Source organism: Pogoniulus pusillus, chromosome 6 (genome assembly GCF_015220805.1).
Source record: "Pogoniulus pusillus isolate bPogPus1 chromosome 6, bPogPus1.pri, whole genome shotgun sequence".
NCBI classification, from domain to species: Eukaryota; Metazoa; Chordata; class Aves; order Piciformes; family Lybiidae; genus Pogoniulus; species Pogoniulus pusillus.
Genome location: NC_087269.1, coordinates 22,370,729 through 22,388,872, shown reverse-complemented (window position 1 = coordinate 22,388,872; position 18,144 = coordinate 22,370,729). Strand labels below are relative to the sequence as shown.

At 43.4% G+C, this 18,144-nt stretch overlaps 1 protein-coding gene across 33 annotated transcripts in view; it reads left to right on the top strand.

Moving 5' to 3' along the window:
• Nucleotides 1–18,144, top strand: part of SORBS1 (sorbin and SH3 domain containing 1) — a 187,137-nt gene that overhangs the window by 89,063 nt on the left and 79,930 nt on the right. For all 33 annotated transcript variants that reach the window (XM_064144862.1, XM_064144863.1, XM_064144867.1 and 30 more), the window contains exon 3: nt 4,333–4,443. The gene's annotated coding sequence lies outside the window, so the exon portion shown is untranslated. The remainder of the gene's footprint in view (nt 1–4,332; nt 4,444–18,144) is intronic.

Here is an 18,144-nt window from a genome sequence, read left to right as displayed (position 1 = left end):
TGCAAGAATAGCAGTATGCTGAGCTGATGTCCATGCCAACCGTGGGTTAGCTGTGACTAGGTGCCAGGGCTCACAAATGTACATGTAGGGTTGTTTTGCTGGATCATGTCTGACCACTGTGACCAGGAATTTTTAACTTTTTTTCACCACTTCTTTTTGGTTTTGGCAGTGGCCCTTGCTCCGTGGGGATGCAGTTTGAGTGTGGCCTGTGTTCAGCCCTTTTAAGACATGTTAGGTTACTGGCTGTTGATCTGAGAAAGGGAGAAGGAGCTAGGTAGCTTGATTCTGCACTACTGTAGTCTTTTTCATCCAGTATATCAGCCCTCAGCACGAATAGGGCAGCCTCCAGAAAACACCTGTTAAAATGTGAACCTTGGTACTTTTGTGCTTAGGCTCATCCCCTTTTTTTCATTATTCCCATTTCCATATCATTCTGGAAAGCCGTTTGTGGTGGGTTTGTTAGTTTGTTTTATGGTGACTTTGTTGTTTCTCTCCTCAGTTTGCTTGATGCCAGCTTGATGCCTGTTACATTTAATCAAAGTTTGCCCGTGGGAGCACTGATCCTGTTGTGTGCTGCTTTTTGTAAGCTTCCTGAGCAGTTCAGTCACTGTCAGGGGTTCTGCATGCTGCTTATGCATAAAGTGTCCAAGTACTTCTTGTATTATTCAGTGGAAACTCCTTCAGCAGACTTTACTGTTATAGTGGAAAACAAACTATAAGAGCAGACCAAGCTAGAACACAAATGAAGACCAACAAAATTTAAATTAAAAAATGTTGAAAACTTTGTGGCAGTGTCCTTCATTGCTGGTGCTGTCGACTGTCCTAATTTTGCTGTCACTGACAGGAAGAAAAGGTTTTGTCACTAACAGCAATAGCTGTAAATTTTGTGCAAACAAAATCCTTTTGTGAATCCTGCATTTTCTTTTTCATTAAAAAATAAACAAGCAAAACCAAACCAAAACAAAACTCATTGTGGTCCTCCAGGAGCTCATTCAGGGCATATTTTCAAGAAGTTTCAATGCTTATCTATCTCTTCTAGACTGGGACACAGAGCAGCCGTAACTGCCATCTGTTGTGGAGAGGTTTTCTCTGTTCTTCCTCCATTAGGGGGAGGTGAGAAATTAATTTGAGGTGGTTTTGATTTTTATAAAATTATTTATTAAAATTAATATTTACTAATGTATACCATCCCCAACCACTATGAAATCCTGTTTGTTTGCAAGTTTATGAAAATAGCTTTGGGATATATTTACAGGGATTGATTATTAAATGAAAATATCAAATTATTAACAATTATTGACAGAGAGAAATATTTTCTTAGGCTTAATGCCTCTTAACAACGCTAGTGTCTGCCCAGCAAGGGCTGAAACCGTGTGTACTCTTTAGATAGAGGTAACTTATATTACAAAGGAATTGAAGCTTACTTAGGTGTGCTGCTCTTGAGTATTAATCATTAATCACCCTCCCGGGATTCTGTCTCAGCGTGTGCCCAGTACTTGGGGTCTTGGTGAGCTGGAGTCTGTCCCGGCTTGCAAGGGATGATAAAGTTTCCCAGTCTCTGGGGTAAACAGAGTTTTCTCTAACCTTCTCTCCTGGAGTGATCTCTGCCTCGGAGCTGCTTCTTCTTCTTCTGGATACCGTGTGTCCAGGGGTGGTCAGCTGGCAGGATTCCAGGTGCAGGAGAAGGATTTGTCTGTGTAGCCTCTGACATGGTTTCACAGCTAGCAGGCTGCATTTGCAGGTTTGCAGACAGTCTGAGGGTCTGCTGGGCTCTGGGTCTTTCCAGAGTTACAGAATAGCTGGCAAGCAGTATCTATGCCGGGCAAGCAGGGTCTATGCTGTGCTGCATGGAGACGAGCTCCGTAGATTAATCAAGATAGCTCTAGGCTTATGTATGGTGTGCAGGCATGAATGTGCTCTGCTTCTCAAAGGATTCACAGGTAGCTTGACTGCGCCTTGAGATCAATGCATGAGGTCTGAGCCTCTGTAATGCTTGCAAGTGAGTGAGGCCTGATCCTGTGTCTAGGCCATGCAAGCAGGGTCAGGGCAGCAAGGTGCTGCTGTGGATCAGAGCTGAGTCGAAATGCTCCAAGCTTCTGAACGGTTTGAACCTCTGGACCGTCTGAACACGTGGTACTGCTCTGCACTCCTGTTTATGGGCTCTGGGCCGAGATTCGTGGCTCATTGGACATATAAAATGACCAATCAGGCTGGCCGTAAGCCAAACCTTGCCCCAATAGGCAGTAGAGACATGCCTGGACCTCCCATTAGGGGATTACCTGCCCAGACCTCAGGGGTACACGGGCTGGGCATGTGTGTGTTACATGATTTGTTTGCTGCCTCGTGGGTCCTGTCAGAAGAACATGTCTGGGCATGTAGAGGCATAGGTAAGTCTCAGTTTTGGGGTGCTGCCTCTCCACCACACCATCCCTGTTCCCATGTCATGCTAAACTCCCTGGCCATATGCCAGGTTAAAGCCACAGTTATAACAACTCTAAGCAACAGAGGAGTTTCTGTTAGTTGCTTTTAGTGACTTTTGCTCTCACCTCCCCCTCTCAACATAGCTCTTAGTCCTTGTGATGAGTAACGAGTTCTCTGCTTTGGGCAGTTTATGGTAGTTGGGACTTTGGCCAGCTTTAGCCTTTTGCCAACTTGCAAGGACAGGGCAGGTTGAGAGAGCAAACAAACCATATTTAATGCCAGCAGAGCAGCTTCTTGTGTCACAGCAAAAGCAGTGCTTGACCTCACCACTGGAATAGTAGCTCTCTTGTCCGGTATACTCTGGACAACTTTACGGGAAATTCCCTTCCAAGTACTAGCAGTAAGCCTTTCAAATGCATCCTTTGACTGATCCTTTTCTCTTTGTAGGAAACTGAAAAATGACTAGACAGTACTGGACAGAAAATTCTGGTTTGTTTCAGCTTGTGTTTTGCAAGGACTGTTCTAGCCTCATTGAAAAACTAATCTAGTTCTTCTAGGCTCATTGTCTGGGCTATTAGCAGGTCTTAAAAAAAAAAAGTCTTCAGGCTTACAAAATCATCATATTTTTTGAGCTTCTTGGGCATATTCTGAGAGCTTTTACCTCTGAACACCATCTTCCATTTTCTCTATGTCATTTTTATGCCCCACCTGCACTGTCATAAGGACATACAGCTGATAAGGTTTGTTGGCTGACAGGCTGGTTGTAGCAGGCCCTTGGGAGTACTGGTCTTGCATTGCTTGTTAAAAGAAATGTGACTCCGCTCCCCTCAGAGCCAGAATAAAACACACATGAAGATTGGTTCAGTCATCCAGTGCAGGCGTTAAGCTTTACTAGTTGGTCTCCTCAAGTGTTTTTTTTTAAGATGTTCAGTATAGAGAAGTAGGAAGAAGGCAAATTAGAGAGAGGCTGGGTTGCCCTCTGGAAGAACCCTCTCTCCACACAATGCCAAGGGAGCTTAGAGTGACTGGCTGACTAGTTCAGCCTGATAAATGATACGATTAAAGTTGAGGGGTGTCAATACATACCTTACAAATCAAACTGCAAAAGTATCTTGCTAAAGCCAGACTGCTGTTAATGTTATCAAGTGCAATGAAGCTGCGCAGCCATCTATTGAATCAATGCCAAATTAACCATTTTGAGTTATTGTTGGACTGGAGTTAAACAGTCACATTTAGTAACCATCAATGTAATAAAAACCTAAAAATTGTCCTCTATGGCTGTCTGTCAAGCTGGGTACCTTAGCCAAAGAATTTGTCTGAAGGCAACCTGATGTATGCTTCTTAGTATGTGTCTAACCTGCCTTTGCTGTTGAGGGTTTTTATTCCTGGTAGCCAGGAATTAGGTTCTGTGACTGTTGCTACCCCGAGTTCTCAGGCCAGGCTCTGTATTGGACAAGCCTATTCATGCTTCAGGGAGAGCTGTGCAATATGTATACTCACTTTTTCTACATTTTGCAAACTAGTATACTAAACAAAACTGAAGTTAGCAGTGATCTGCATTAGTAAACAGGTTGTAGGGAGGCATGACTGTTTGTACTGTTTGGCTGTCCTTGCTGCTTGGTGGTGGGGAATCTCTGGCAGAAAGGCAGGAAAACAGATATGGTTTCAGCCTTCCCTGGAGACAACTGTTCATGTCGGTTCTCACATCAGGTATACTAGGATGAAGGTCTGGTCAGGCTGCTGTTTATACTAGCAATGATTCCTGCATGGTAAGCAGAAGGAATTGCATCATCTAAAAATAGCATTATTCTTGTGAATGGCTGATTGCTTTAGTACAGTCCTCTTGGTAGTTGTGTTAGACAGCAGAACTATTGGCACTAATAACGTTTTCTTCCTCTTTGACTTTCGTAGGTATGTGCTGTTACGTAGCACTTGCATATGAAGAGAAAAAGGAGTGGAAGACACTATCAGAGGTTCCTGTCCTTCTAAACTGGGCTTGAAGAATTCAGCCAACTGACAGATGTAAGTACCTTGAAGGAGAGGGAAAGTAGCATGTCACAGGGGGAGCTCATCCTGACCTGGGTGGGGGCATCAAAATTCTATCTTTGTCACTTGCAGTGACAGAGTTTTCCTTCTTAGTAGTGGCCTACCTTGGTTGTGTGAAAGGAAAGCTACATATAGGTGAGAGCTCTGTTATATGGGGGGAGTTTTGGTAGGTGAGCCTCTTGCAAGAGGATCAAGCTCCAAGTACTATTTTTGTGGTGAATCATGGATAGATTAGATAAAACAGTAGCAGTCCCAGCAAGGATTAAATTGACATTTGCCACCATCAGATATGTTCCTTGTTTATTATCTGCATTTGTTACTTTCTTTTCTGCTTACTTTGGTGTTGTGCCAGTAAATATTTTGTGCCTTAGCCTAGGTCAGAAACGTGGAGGTAGTGAGGTTTTGGAATTGGAGTGAGAGTGGGTTTTAGGATAAGAACCGAAGTTTAGCAGTTGACCTTGAATAGGCTACAAATCCACGTTTGGCACTAGTGCATTCCTGCACAGCAGTAGTGAGCTGAATTGTCTTATCTGTACAAGGCTATTGGGTTGCATTTTGAGTGAATGTTTGGATGTGTGACTTGATTTCATGAATATTTAGAACAGACGAGCTTTGGACTGGGATCAGGATTTGCTGGGAACTGTGAAGTTCATGACATGAGATCAGATACCAAGAGACTACTAGGCTAGAGTTAGAGTAGCTGCAGACATGATAGCTGCAAATAGTGGTGAAGCTGTTTTCTGTAGAAGACATGGTGTGGGGCCTTTGGTACCTTTTGATCTAAGATTAAGTCTTGGATTTGAAAGAAACTTGGCATCTCTAAGATAAGGTTTGGTATTATTATTTGAGCAAAAGCTCCTCAACCTTAAGAACTATGCGTTGAAGCAAAGGTTGAGGCTCACATGTCATGCTCTTAGCACCACCATTTTACCTTGTTATGGGGCATGCTCATGATCAGGAAGGCAATAGTCAAATCAGCAGTATCCTAGAAATTACAAATATAACTCTTTTGGGCTATTTCTTTGCTTCTAAAGAAGTCTGAAAGCATCAGGGGAGCGTTTGCTCCTGTCTTGCACCCTCCCTTTCATCTGCACTATGCTCCAGTGGCCTCCTTTCCTGTATAACACTGTATCTGATATTTGTTTCCATGCCATAGTCACATCCGTACTGACATTGTGGTCCTTGACAATTTGCCTATCTCTCTCTTCTTTGGTCATACAGAGCCCTTCCAGTAAGGCTGCATCAGTATTTTGCATGCTGAACATGTGGAGGCTCCTGTCAGCCTTGCTGTGCTGTATCTTTTATGAACAAGCCTCCTCTGAGGGGTGAGCATCTAGGTTGCTGGAGAGGAAGCTGGAGAAGCTGTTGGGAGCTCTTTTTTTGTCATTCTCCTCATGCTACCTTATAAGCAAAATCACACTGACTCTACCGCTGAACTGGCACAGTTACTTGGTCTCTTCTAGAGATGGGCCATTTTGCACTATGCCTGATGAGCTCCTGTGCTTTGGGTGCAAAAAGGAGGGAAGCTCCTCCTACTCAAGTTTGGCTGTTTTAGAGAGAAGGCAAGACAATAGTTGGTTCTCCTCCAGCCAGAAAGATGCAGTCAGGCATTGATCTGGAAAAAGAGTATCTCCAAAAAGCCTTGGTTCTTGGAGACATGCCTGGGAGCTGTAGTGCTTCACACTTGCACTATGGTCTGAGCTGTATCATGAACCAAGTGATGATATCTCATTTCCTTCTTCCCTTAAAGGAAGCAGTGCCTGCTCAGTCCTACTGGCTGTCAGTCAACATCACTGCATGGCATATTTGTGCTTTAAGTACATAGCACTGAATATAGCCTGGATAGCCTGTACAGGAGAATAGTTAAGTAGAACTCTAAATGGCTCTTTTTTACTTTAGCTTTTTTGTGGCACAGATTACTTGCTTTTCTGTAGTCTGATGACTGTTTTCCTTTAGATGGAGGCATGTGGGAATACAGGGAAGTGCTTGTAAACCATGATATTTGATTTATTGTTTTTTTAAGGTCTAATTAAGCCATTGTGCTGTTTTTAATGTGACCTGCAGTGCATGCTGCAGATCAGTTATTCATCCCAGACCTTTACTCCAGGCGTCTGGCACTTAGTGGAGACAAAACAGGTCCAGGCCTGACAAGCTGGACCAAAGGCAGAGGAAGGGAAAATACGTAGCCAGTGCACCAGGAAACAAACTACGTCTATGAAAAAACATGGGGGAAATCTTGACTATGCTCTTTGCTGTCGTAAGTGCTGTAGGTAAAGTATTGAAAATGCTACCAAGTAGATCCAAAGTTCTCTAATCGTTTTTTCTGTAAAAGAGAAAATCTGCTCTTAGCTCATACAGAGATCCCATGCAGAGGTTGCTAAAGAGTTGCTGCTCTCACTCATGGCCAGATTTCCCAGGGCTGGTTTATTCAGTTTTCAAATCCATTGCTTCAAGTGAATATTACTCAGGCCGCTGTAAGGTGCAACAAATCTTCCTTTCACTGCTTGCCCTCGAGGCGCAGAGCAGGATGTCTTCCAGAGGAAGCCATTGCACACAATGTAATTTTGGTTCAATCTAGCTGGTCACATCAGCTCTGTCCACCTTAGACTATGAAAGAGGTCTAAATGGTGCAGCACTGTGCCAGAAACCAGAACAGTAACAGTAAGTTTATAGAGATGTTGGAAGATGAGATTTTCTTTTTTTCTGTTGAACTTTTGGAAACAGATGGAGAGTCGATGAGGCAGAGATGTTGGGACAGTGTATTTCAACTGTTTTTTCTTATTGTCTTCCCAATTTGCTCACAGCTCCTGCCTGTTCAGTACAGGGCAGTCAGTATCTTCCAACACTCCTGAGCCTCCAGAGGTGAATGTTCCCCAAGGCCTGTACAGCTGTGGCTTTTTTGGAGGACTAAGGAACTTTTGTCATAAAGTGTCATGGGAGCAGTTCATGGCCTGATGGGCAGTGTCTTTGTTTACTTCATTACAGGTCACCACAGTGAAGGGTCTGGACTTTCTGAATAAAGACAGTGACCCAGGAGCATCTTGACCGAGGCTTGTACTAATGCTAATAAGGCCACTCCTGCCTCTGCAAATGATGGACTTATTTATTTATTTATTTATTTATAAAATGTGGTTAGAGGCCAAGAAGAGTTTTATCAGAGCCCAACAGTGCACTGAGCAGTAGTTATTACCATTACTTAGACATTCAGTTGTTGTTTCTTTATTCTGACAAGAAATGTTAGTGTGGTGGGAGGGGATGAGGAGGACGATCAGCTTGTGGTTTTGTCTGCTTACAGAGATTCAGCACATTTCCTCTCAGTACACCTATACCCTAGTGTTGCTCTGGGAGGACAGACTGAAAGTCAGTGAGGCCTTCAGAACTGTGGCAGCCATAGTCTGAGGGACTCATTAACTCCTAGAGGTATTAGCTTTCATAGTTACTAATTTAGGTAGTTAATTCCAGCCAGATGGCCAAGTTAGAGGCAAATTCAAACTGCTTCTCAGCCTGGTATTTTTGGCCAGGTTTCTGCTTATTAGTGTCACACATACCAAGTACATTGGGCAAAACTGCTGGGACAGCCTGTCTGCTGGAAGATGTGTTGCTTCTTTTGGCTCTTTAGTTCTGGTTCCTGTAGGACAGAGGACCAGCTGTGAATATTCAGTTGCTTGAGCAGTTTGGGTGCACTGAAAAGTTTTGCAGGAAAATACTGAAATGAAGACAGCACAGTCTGGTTTTTCCTTGCTGCTTTGACTACTTTTCTTACTTACTGCACTCATAACTTTTTTACTCCCAAAAACCTACTTAATCACTATCACTGTCACTGCTCCAAAGATTATCCTAAATATCTGAGTGTTTTGAATCTGATATCTATATCTATATATATAAAATCAGAGAATTTTACAAAAATTAGGTTACTTGCATACCATTTAGGAGGTAAATTTCATCGTGACTGTATCTTAAGGTTAGCTTCAGCTCTACAGCACAAATGTTAAGAGCATTGTTAAGCAGATAGTGCCATTACAAAAGCTTTTAATATTGATTGGGCTGTACTCTGTTACCTTCACAGCCTGTGGTGCTGTGTGTTGAATGAGGTGTTGTTTGATCAGTAAAGATGGCTCCGGTGTAAACAAAACTTTGTATGCAGTGTCACTGATGGTCTTCTGTAGTAAAGGAAGAGAGCATGGGTTCTCCTGCCATACACAGTTTCCTGATCACTGAACATAATCCTTATGTCACATGCCCCAGTTTGGTATATATGCCACAAATAACAGCATGCAAGTTTTTGCTTCCAGTTTGCCTGAGTGTAAGTGGCAGTACAGGGTGTAAAGGGCTGGAGATACTTATGTCCAGATGAGAACACATGTTTTGCTGATTGCATGCTGTAACTGCCATTAGTTTCCTTTGAACTGCGAGAAGAATAGCTGAGCCATAAGATTTTCCCCTAAAGTGTCATATTTATCTGGTCTTTTGTGCACTAGGGTCAGCAAACTATTCAAGATAGATAGGTAAGTTTATATGTTCTGTACATGAGAGTTTAAACAGGTCAGCAGATCAGTAAGAGCAGGTAGAAACTGCTGCTCAGGTGACTGCTAAACAACTGGTCACTCTGAGCTCCTGTTGGTGCAAGGCAGTGCTTTCCAGCTCCTGCTGAGTTCACCAATCAGTTAAAGATAGCAACAGAAGTCTCCCTTAAGGTGCTGTAGATCCCAAGTCCTGGTAAACTGTGATTGTACCAGAGAGGGGTTTTTTTTTTGGTTTTATATCAGCAGCCTACAGCATATCCCTTATTTTCAGCAGCCAGAAGGGATGCTAGGACAGTTCTTCGGTCTTCAGCAAGAAAGACATATTACGTATTTGCTTCTCTTATCCATTTCAGAACATCCTCTAGCAGTTTGCTTTGCAGTCTATGCTCTTCTCTCTGTACACTTTTACTGGATTAAAAAGCACATTACTGTTACAAGGGTCTCTTGCTAGCCCTTAACCTCTTATGGCCTGCAGACTAGCTCCTACTGGCAAATTAAGTTCCTATCTAGAGCTCTTGAAAGGTGTGTGTACACCCTTGCAAGGACTTCTGCTCAGTCTTTGCTGACAGTCTGAACCCCTTCATGCCATATAGATTCAGCTGTAAGTGCTTCCTGAGTTCTTGTGTAGTTGCCTGTCAGACTGTAGGGGATGCTAGCAGCAGTATTTCATTCTGTACTGAATACTGGTTCCTGTAGCTTTCAGTTAGGGAGGACTGAGCTACAGAGTCCAAGAGGATCTGGGTGTTGGGAGCTTTGGGGCAAGCTAAGGCTCATCTCTGATAGCAGAGGGGTGCTGCAAAACTGTCCTAACCAGAACCTGGGTGGCTCTTCTGTAACAAAGCAGAAGCTCCAGCCCAGCAGGGCCAGGGTGCTGAATGAATGAGTTTGTGCTTGCTCATGGTACTGGGTGTAACTCTAGCAGCAGCATGTTATTTAGACTTGAGTTTTGTAGTTCAAATCCCTGAACTCAAGAGGGATCTGAACTATAAGTACAAGCATGATGTAAGTTTATTTGCCTTTCTCCTCTATCTGCAGAACCAAGTAATTCTAGTCACTTCTGCTTGTCATCTTCTGGATCTATTGGAAGTACCTCCTTTTCTGAACTACATGCTCCAAGCACCTCTCTGGCCTGTGCCAGTGTCTGGAAAGCCTAGCTCTGTGGCATATTGGGGTGGCATAAAAGAAATAGTAAGGCTGTGTGATGTTTATGAAAACGCAAATATGGATTGTACAGCAAACATTCCAGGGTAGGTTATAACTGCAACAACATTCTCCCTCCATCAAAAGAACTTGTTTATGACTTTGGGAAGCAAAATAGACATGATGAGGGTAGGCTCTTCCAGTGGCTTCTAGAGCAGTGGTCCAGAATATCCTGGAACTGGTGTCTAACCTTGTCATGTCAAAGACTTCCTTTGTTCTGCAAATTTTGTCCCTACTGCTGTTTCCTTCAGCTGTTATGGTGGTGCTGTATTTTGCATAGACATGGATATTATCAGGATAAAAAAAAGCAGCAGTGATTGTGCAGCAGTAGCTGCCAGGAAAATGGCAATGCATATCACCATTATGAGTTGATTAAAACAGCAGCACTGCATAGAGATTTTTATCTTTCAGTCAGGGCTGTCTTTGGATATGACCAAGTGCTGTGGTGATGCAGCTATGCAAAGATTGGTGCCCAGTTCTCCCATCTCCCCAGTGGAATAACAAAATCTGTGAAAATTCAGGTTTCAATCCAAGTGGTGGACTGTAGCAGAAACACCTCCCTCCTTGCCAAGCTGTTTGAAGGTTTGCTAAGCTAGTTCCTCGAAGACCAGAAGTGTTTCAGACCCAATTCTTGACATGAACACTTTCCTGTCTAAGTTTGCAACTGAGTCAGATCTTGGATCCTTTGCATCCCTTTGCCATTCTTTTATTGACTAGTTTCAGGTATTTTTACAGTGTGGTTTCTAGTCTCTTGACATTTCAGTTGCAGTCATTCTTATTACCTGAAGATAAACTCATGGAGGCTTGTTTATAAAGACCTGCTACACAGCCAGCAGGGCTTTCAGCTGACACACTGTCATGAGGTCCAGGCTCCAGCTGAAGAAGAACAAGAAGATTATCTTCTGGTGATGAGGGAGATTTTTATAAACAAATACACCTCTAGTAATCAGAGCTGGTGGTGGCTGCACAGCTTGCTTTGGACAATGTTGTGGGCTTATTTGTTGGCTTTTCTTGTTTGTTCTTGAGAACAGCGTGAGGGTTTGGGGAGTTGGATTTTTTGTTTGTTTGTTTGTTGGTTTGGTGTTGGGTTGGGTTTTTGGGTTTTGGGGTGGGTGGGTGTTGAGTTTCTTTGAGAAGACAGTAGGGTCAAACCATTTAAAACATACTGGTTTCCATCATCCTTCATTTTGATTATTACAGTATCACAGTATCACCAAGGTTGGAAGAGACCTCACAGATCATCAAGTCCAACCCTTTACCACAGTGCCCAAGGCTAGACCATGGCACCAAGTGCCACATCCAACCTTGCCTTGAACTGCCCCAGGGACGACGACTCCACCACCTCTCCAGGCAGCCCATTCCGGTGCCCAATGACTCTCTCAGTGAAGAACTTTCTCCTCACCTCGAGCCGAAATTTCCCCTGGCGCAGCCTGAGGCTGTGTCCTCTTGTTCTGGAGCTGGCCACCTGAGAGAAGAGAGCAACCTCCTCCTGGCCACAACCACCCTTCAGGTAGTTGTAGACAGCAATAAGGTCACCCCTGAGCCTCCTCTTCTCCAGGCTAAACAACCCCAGCTCCCTCAGCCTCTCCTCGTAGGGCTTGTGCTCGAGGTCTCTCACCAGCCTCGTCGCCCTTCTCTGGACACACTCAAGCATTTCGATGTCCCTCCTAAACTGGGGGGCCCAGAACTGAACGCAGTACTCGAGGTGTGGTCTGACCAGTGCAGAGTACAGGGGCAGAATGACCTCCCTGCTCCTGCTGACCACACCATTCCTGATGCAGGCCAGGATGCCACTGGCCCTCTTGGCCACCTGGGCACACTGCTGGCTCATGTTCAGGCGGGTATCAATCAGTACCCCCAGATCCCTCTCTGTCTGGCTGCTCTCCAGCCACTCCGACCCCAGCCTGTATCTATGCATGGGGTTGTTGTGGCCAAAGTGCAGCACCCTGCACTTTGAGCTATTGAACCCCATCCCATTGGCCTCTGCCCATCTGTCCAGGCGGTCAAGGTCCCGCTGCAGAGCCCTTCTGCCCTCCAGCGCAGTCACTTCTGCCCCCAGCTTAGTGTCATCTGCATTGATGTATCTGAAATAACCCTCTTCCTTCTTTACCCAAACCAAATACATCTGACTTATAAAGCAGCTGGAGTCTAAGACCTACATCCAGACTTGCAATTTCCAAATAACCTCTGACGTCTGCTGGCATAAATGAAGCCAAAACCCTAGGTACAAGCTCCCCAGCATTTTGGAATGTGGTAGTAAATGTGTGCTTGAGGGCCCTCTAATTAGGACTGCCAGTAGTGTGTTCACACTGATGTGGGGGATTGGTCTTAAATGAAGTAAAAACAATACTTTTCAACCTCTTCTGGACTCTTAGCCAGAATACCAAGTCAGAATTCTGCCTATGCTGGCTAATAATTGAATATTTCATTTGGTGAGAAGTAAGTATTAGGATGCTAAAAGGTGTATTGGGGAGGGTAAAGGAGAGCTTGTGTTGCTGACAGCATCTCAGCATTTCAAAGTGCATCAGCGTGGGTTTAAGTGTGTAGGTATTTGGAGGCTTTTGTTCCATGTCCTTCATGAACATTTTACTGAAAGAATCTGAATTTAGAGCAAGTGTTGACCCACACAGTAACCTTTGCTTTGTGCTCTTCCACACTCAGCAATTCTTGCCATCTGTGTTACTTTCTAGGTCTTGTTTCAGTTCCGAGATGCTCACCTTGCAATCATTTTCAGTACTTTTTTTTTCATTTTGTGAATATGGGAGCAGCAGGTTGGTGCCTGAACAGGAGTATTTGAGGAATACAAATGTAGGGATAGGTTGCAGGCAAAGACAGTGTCAGTCATGAAAGCCATCAGTGCTGGTGCACTGTTTGCTGTGATGTGGTGACAGTACCTAGGCACTTGAGGGTAGCCTTCAAATTATTTCCACTATTAAGCTATAGCTTGGTCATATATGAGCCCAGTTACAGGATCTGATTTCAAGTCTTGGTCCTAGTCACTTGTTCCATTGGCATTCATGGCAGAAGGTTATCCTGTGCTGCTACTCCTTACCAACAGGCTGCCCAGGCCTGGAAGTGTGTATCCTCACTCTTGTAAGAGCTGGCATGTCAGCTGCTCCAGTGCAAGTCTGAGGCTGGAAAATGTCAGTACGAGTCCTCTAGGAAAACTTTAATATGACTTGTGGCTTAAAAGTTCCTTTGATGCCTGTTGTTATGCCCATGAAGTGGGCATATAATGTGTAACAGCCATGCAAGTAATGAGTTCTCCTTTGTGACAAGTATTTATGCTACAAATCTCAGCTGCCAAATGCAGAAACTTTTGCTGCCCCACTGGCTCCTGCACATTGAAATGTGATCTGCCTTGTGCAGTGCTAATGAAAATATTCCTTCCTTGACAAGCTGATGCTGCCTGATTTAATAAAATATTTTTTAAAGGACTTTTCAAATACTTTCCCTGTGCTGTAGTATTTTCAAGACCAGCCTGAAACTTACCTTCTGAAGGGCATTCTTCACCCATACTACCAACAGACTGTCACCTCCAAACTCTCTTTGCTTTCCCTAGCTCTGGAGCTGCAGGAAGAGCCAGTATTTTTTGTAATGACAGTGGCAGGGGACTGACAGGCAGGCTGAGTGGGGGTGGCTGATGGTGAGCAAGTCTAGTGACATGATGATGTGACTAAGGACCAGCTGGCTAATTAAAGCACAGCAGTAGGAGGAGCAAAGTATTTATGGGTGACAGAGAGAAACAGAGATGCCTCCACACATTTCTTGTTACACCTCTGCAGCCAAGTGTCTGGGTAACAGTGAAAAGTTTCCTTAACTCTTTTATACCTCGTATGGAGCGAAAGAGACTAAGAAAATGGCTCCATTAACTGAAAAGTCTGAATCAAGGTAAGGATATGAATGTGTTTTTTAGTCACAATTAGTCAAAGCTAGCCTTCCTGGAGGTGCTGTGAGCTGAACTCCCAGGGCTTTATATGACATTGACATGTGCTAATGTGCATTGTAAGTGAGGCAGTACACACTGATTTTCAGGTTGTTTCTTTCATTTCAATAGGTATTTCCAGATGATGCTTGAAAAAAGGGGAGATACTAACGTAGTCACTAAATATGTTTGTGTTCTCCTAAAGGGAAATGGACAGGTTCTTGCCTCCTCACCCTAGTGACTGGATCTTTCTCCTGACAGCTTCCCTGGGACGAAGCAATTGAGAGCCTCAGAGGTAGATTCTAAAATGAAAGTGGTGTTAGTGGATGTGGAGTTGATTGCAGTATGTGAATGTGGTCACCTCAGGCTGGAGGACTCAGGGTGAAGGGAAGAGGTGAAGGGGCTTTCTGCTATTTCTGGAGACGTTTAGAATGTCAAACTGTTGATGAACACAACAGTGGTTTTCTCAAAGCATTTTCAGTAGAGTAAGAGTAGTCTTCACTATGTTCTTCGTTCCAATGTGTGGGTGACTTTAAAAGAGCACATTCCAACAAGGATAGGCCAGCACTCTGGCCTGAATTACCTGATAGGCATGGGTTTGCCATCTGGGCTTGAATGTGCGATAGTGACCATCAATCTGAGTTTTGCTGGGACCATTTGCACCTGATACTTGGGCAGATGAATGAATTCCTTGGCAATCTTTATAGTGCAGTAAGGTCTCCAGGTTGGCAAAAGCTAAGGAGAATGACCCTAACTTCAACTTTCCTCAGGCTTGTCAAAGGAATGTTGGAAGTATTGTATGCCTGGCCGCCCATATGGGCTGGCTAGACTTAGTTTTATGTAGTTCACTGGTGGAATTGCAGTTGTGTGTACGTGAGACCACCACTCAAACAGGTTTTGCCCATTCTCAAAATATAAAAAGCAACCTGTAAGACTCATACAAGCAGCTTGTTAAACTGTGACAGCTCAGCTGATTACAGTTGTTGCACAGAACAGATACCTAAATTTTCCATCTCTGCATAAAATAGCAGTATCCCTAGCATACCTTGAAAATTGTTAGCTGTTGCTTAATCAGTGAGTGTGCAGAGCTTCAAAACAGGCAGTGCTAGCAGAGGTCATAATTAAAAATTAATGTTCAGTGTGGTTGCCACAGTGAGCACTCACTAATGCCTGTGCAATTTCTCTGCCTCTCATGTGTCTGGCATGGTATACAGTAGTCTGTAGCATTAAAGTATCTGGTATATATGTCAGAGATGCATCAGAATCTTCTTTCTATCCTTATTTTTGTGAAATGTTTGTAATCTGGATTTGAACTTTGTGACACTAGTCAATCTCTAATTAGTATTTCTACTCAGTGCAACTTCGTCTTATTTGCTGCTTCACTGTCTGAGTGTGTGTGACAGAGGTGAAGACAGCCTTTGTAGTCTCTGTTATACAAAATCATGCAAGAGAAGTTGCTGGATGTTGTTTAGACGATCGTATTTATAGAATGCCATTCACTGTAATTAATGCAATGTAGTGTTTGTCTCTCAACCCTGCAGTCAGCTGAATGGATCCATTGTTACGCATAATTAGGGCTTCTGGAATTTGGGTCTGTTTATTTACAGCAATTGTTCTGCAAAGGCACAAGTGGCCCTACGTCAGAGGTGCACAGAGAGTTAGGTGCAATATGCAGAGCACTGCAGCTGCACAACTCTTAACAGTAGTCTCAAAACAGCTTGACCTCAATGAATCTTCTGTTTCTTTCAGCTGAAGTATAAAGCCAGCACCCTCTTGGCTAGGTGTGGTCATTGCAGATTGCCTGAAAGATTTCCTTTTTGCGGAAAGGTAAATCTGGTGTCATTGAATTAATTACCCTTTAAATAAATAAATCCCAATTCCTGTAGTTAACGTGCTCCTTACCCAAATTCCTGTGTGAGCCTCAGTTGTTCTGAATGGTTCCAGGTTGCACTATGTTGTTAAATCATTTACAGCTTCCCCTCTGGAGCTGATAGCCTGAGAGCTGTTCACAGTGAGCTCCCTTGGATAGGATGCGTACATCGGCTTGTTTGTAAAGTGTTTCTGTCCATGAGGTGTTAGTATACATATCACAGACAAATTTGAGCAGAAATCTCAGGTTCTGCTGCTCTCATATGCTCTGCCTTGTGTCTCCTGCTTAAGAGAGTATACAGTTTTGTTTGAAACGTACTGGAAAATCTTACTTTTTCTTTCTGAAGTTTTAAAATACTCCTGTGAGCTTCTCGAGCATGTATGGGTGTGGCACGAAGGCATTTGTTGCTTTAGCAGACACAAATGATTCGTGGACCACAGCTACTGTGGCCTTTATCTCAGCCATTCATTTACAAAAAACGGGTTAATCTTGGCATCCTGAGGGGGAAGTCAAAGCCTAGTTGCAATGTATTTAAAATGTATTGTCATGAGAAGAAGTGGTTTTGACTGCAAGGCTTCTGATAAGAGCAGTTAATTTATCCAGAGCGAACTAGTGGTGCACTGTGTGGGAAGTTACTCTTCTATCTACTTTATGTCAAGCAGCCTTCTGGACAGATGTTTTCCAAGCCCTTTGTCTGTAGCAGAGCAGGAGGTTGATGGCTCAAGCAGGAGCTGCCTTTTAGCCCCACAACTGCAGGTATAAGTCACTGTCATTTAATGGATGTTCACTAGCCAATGTGAAATTATTCCAGTCCCTTTGTTTGCAGGAGGGTCTGTAGGCATCAAATCACTATCTGAACTAGCACTCACTGTAGAGTTGGTTTTGGTAGACAGACCAGAATTAGAATGGACCAAGAAAGCTGATTTACCTTTTCAGCCTTGCTATTGGGCATGTCAGCTGTAGGCTTTGCTCTCTGGTTCTGTGACGTTAAGCTGAATATAGACACTCAACTGCTAATGTTTTAAAATCTTCTGCTGCCTGCCAGATTATAATGAGATGGATGACAACATGCAGTCCAATTGCTTTGGGAGTGCATGTTTACAGGCCTGCAGGATGAAGATGCAGAGGTCCAATTGCTTTCTAAAAATGTGTGGCTGGCAATGAGCACAAGGAGGAAGAGCTGCTTAAACACAGAAATGGTAGTGCTGCAAAACAGCACTGTCCATACAGTTTGCAAATCAGAAACAGCATTCAAGCTATAGGAGACATGAGTCCTGGAGCAGGCTTCCAGCGGGAGCAGCAGAAGCAGGAAACTATGCCAGTTTTAAGCTGGAATGTGAAATGTTCTGGCACAGGATTGTATGACACAGTTGCTTGCAATAGCATGGGAGTAGGCCTGATGACCCAGAAGATCCTTTTCTGCCCCCCCATTCCAAAACTGGTGACCTTGAACTGAGCTAACTCAGGTTGCAGCTAAAATTTGTTTACTCTGAAGTTGATGACTATAAGATAACTTAGTTCAAAACCATCTCTGAGTTCTTAAAACCGCATCTACTTTACATTTCCTATTTGATTTCTATTATTGAGCAGCACCTTCCTCTTCAATTGAAGAAAATTTGACACATATGCCCCAATAATTTAATTTTGCCCATGAAGAGGGAAACAAACATACATTCTATTAAGACAAAAAAAAAAAAAAAAAAAAAAAAAAAGGCAGCAGTACTGCATACAAAGTGTGCTGTGTTTCTTTAACAGCTGTAAATTCAACAATTTGTAACACCTTATCCAAGCCCATGTTCTAGGCTGCCATTTGTTTCATTTAGTGAACTTTTCACAACTCCCTCTCTGCTGTCTTTACACTCGATGAAGAGAGTGGGGAGGCTGTTGTCTTGTACAGAATTATGATTCTTTTATGTGTACTGCTTGCATATTCATAGTCTTTTTGTGTCATTTACTGTTAGGAGCACAATGTCTTCTGAAGGAATGACATGATGTCTTTAACCCTTAAAATAAAAGTGACAGGTAATGTATTTCTGTCTAGTATTTTAGGATAGCGCTCTCTTCAAAGAGAGAGAGAGCTCAGAGCTCATTGCCTTGGTTAACCTGGAGCTGTCTCCTGTGTTGTAGTTTTTTTTTTTTCTTGACACATTTTGCATGGT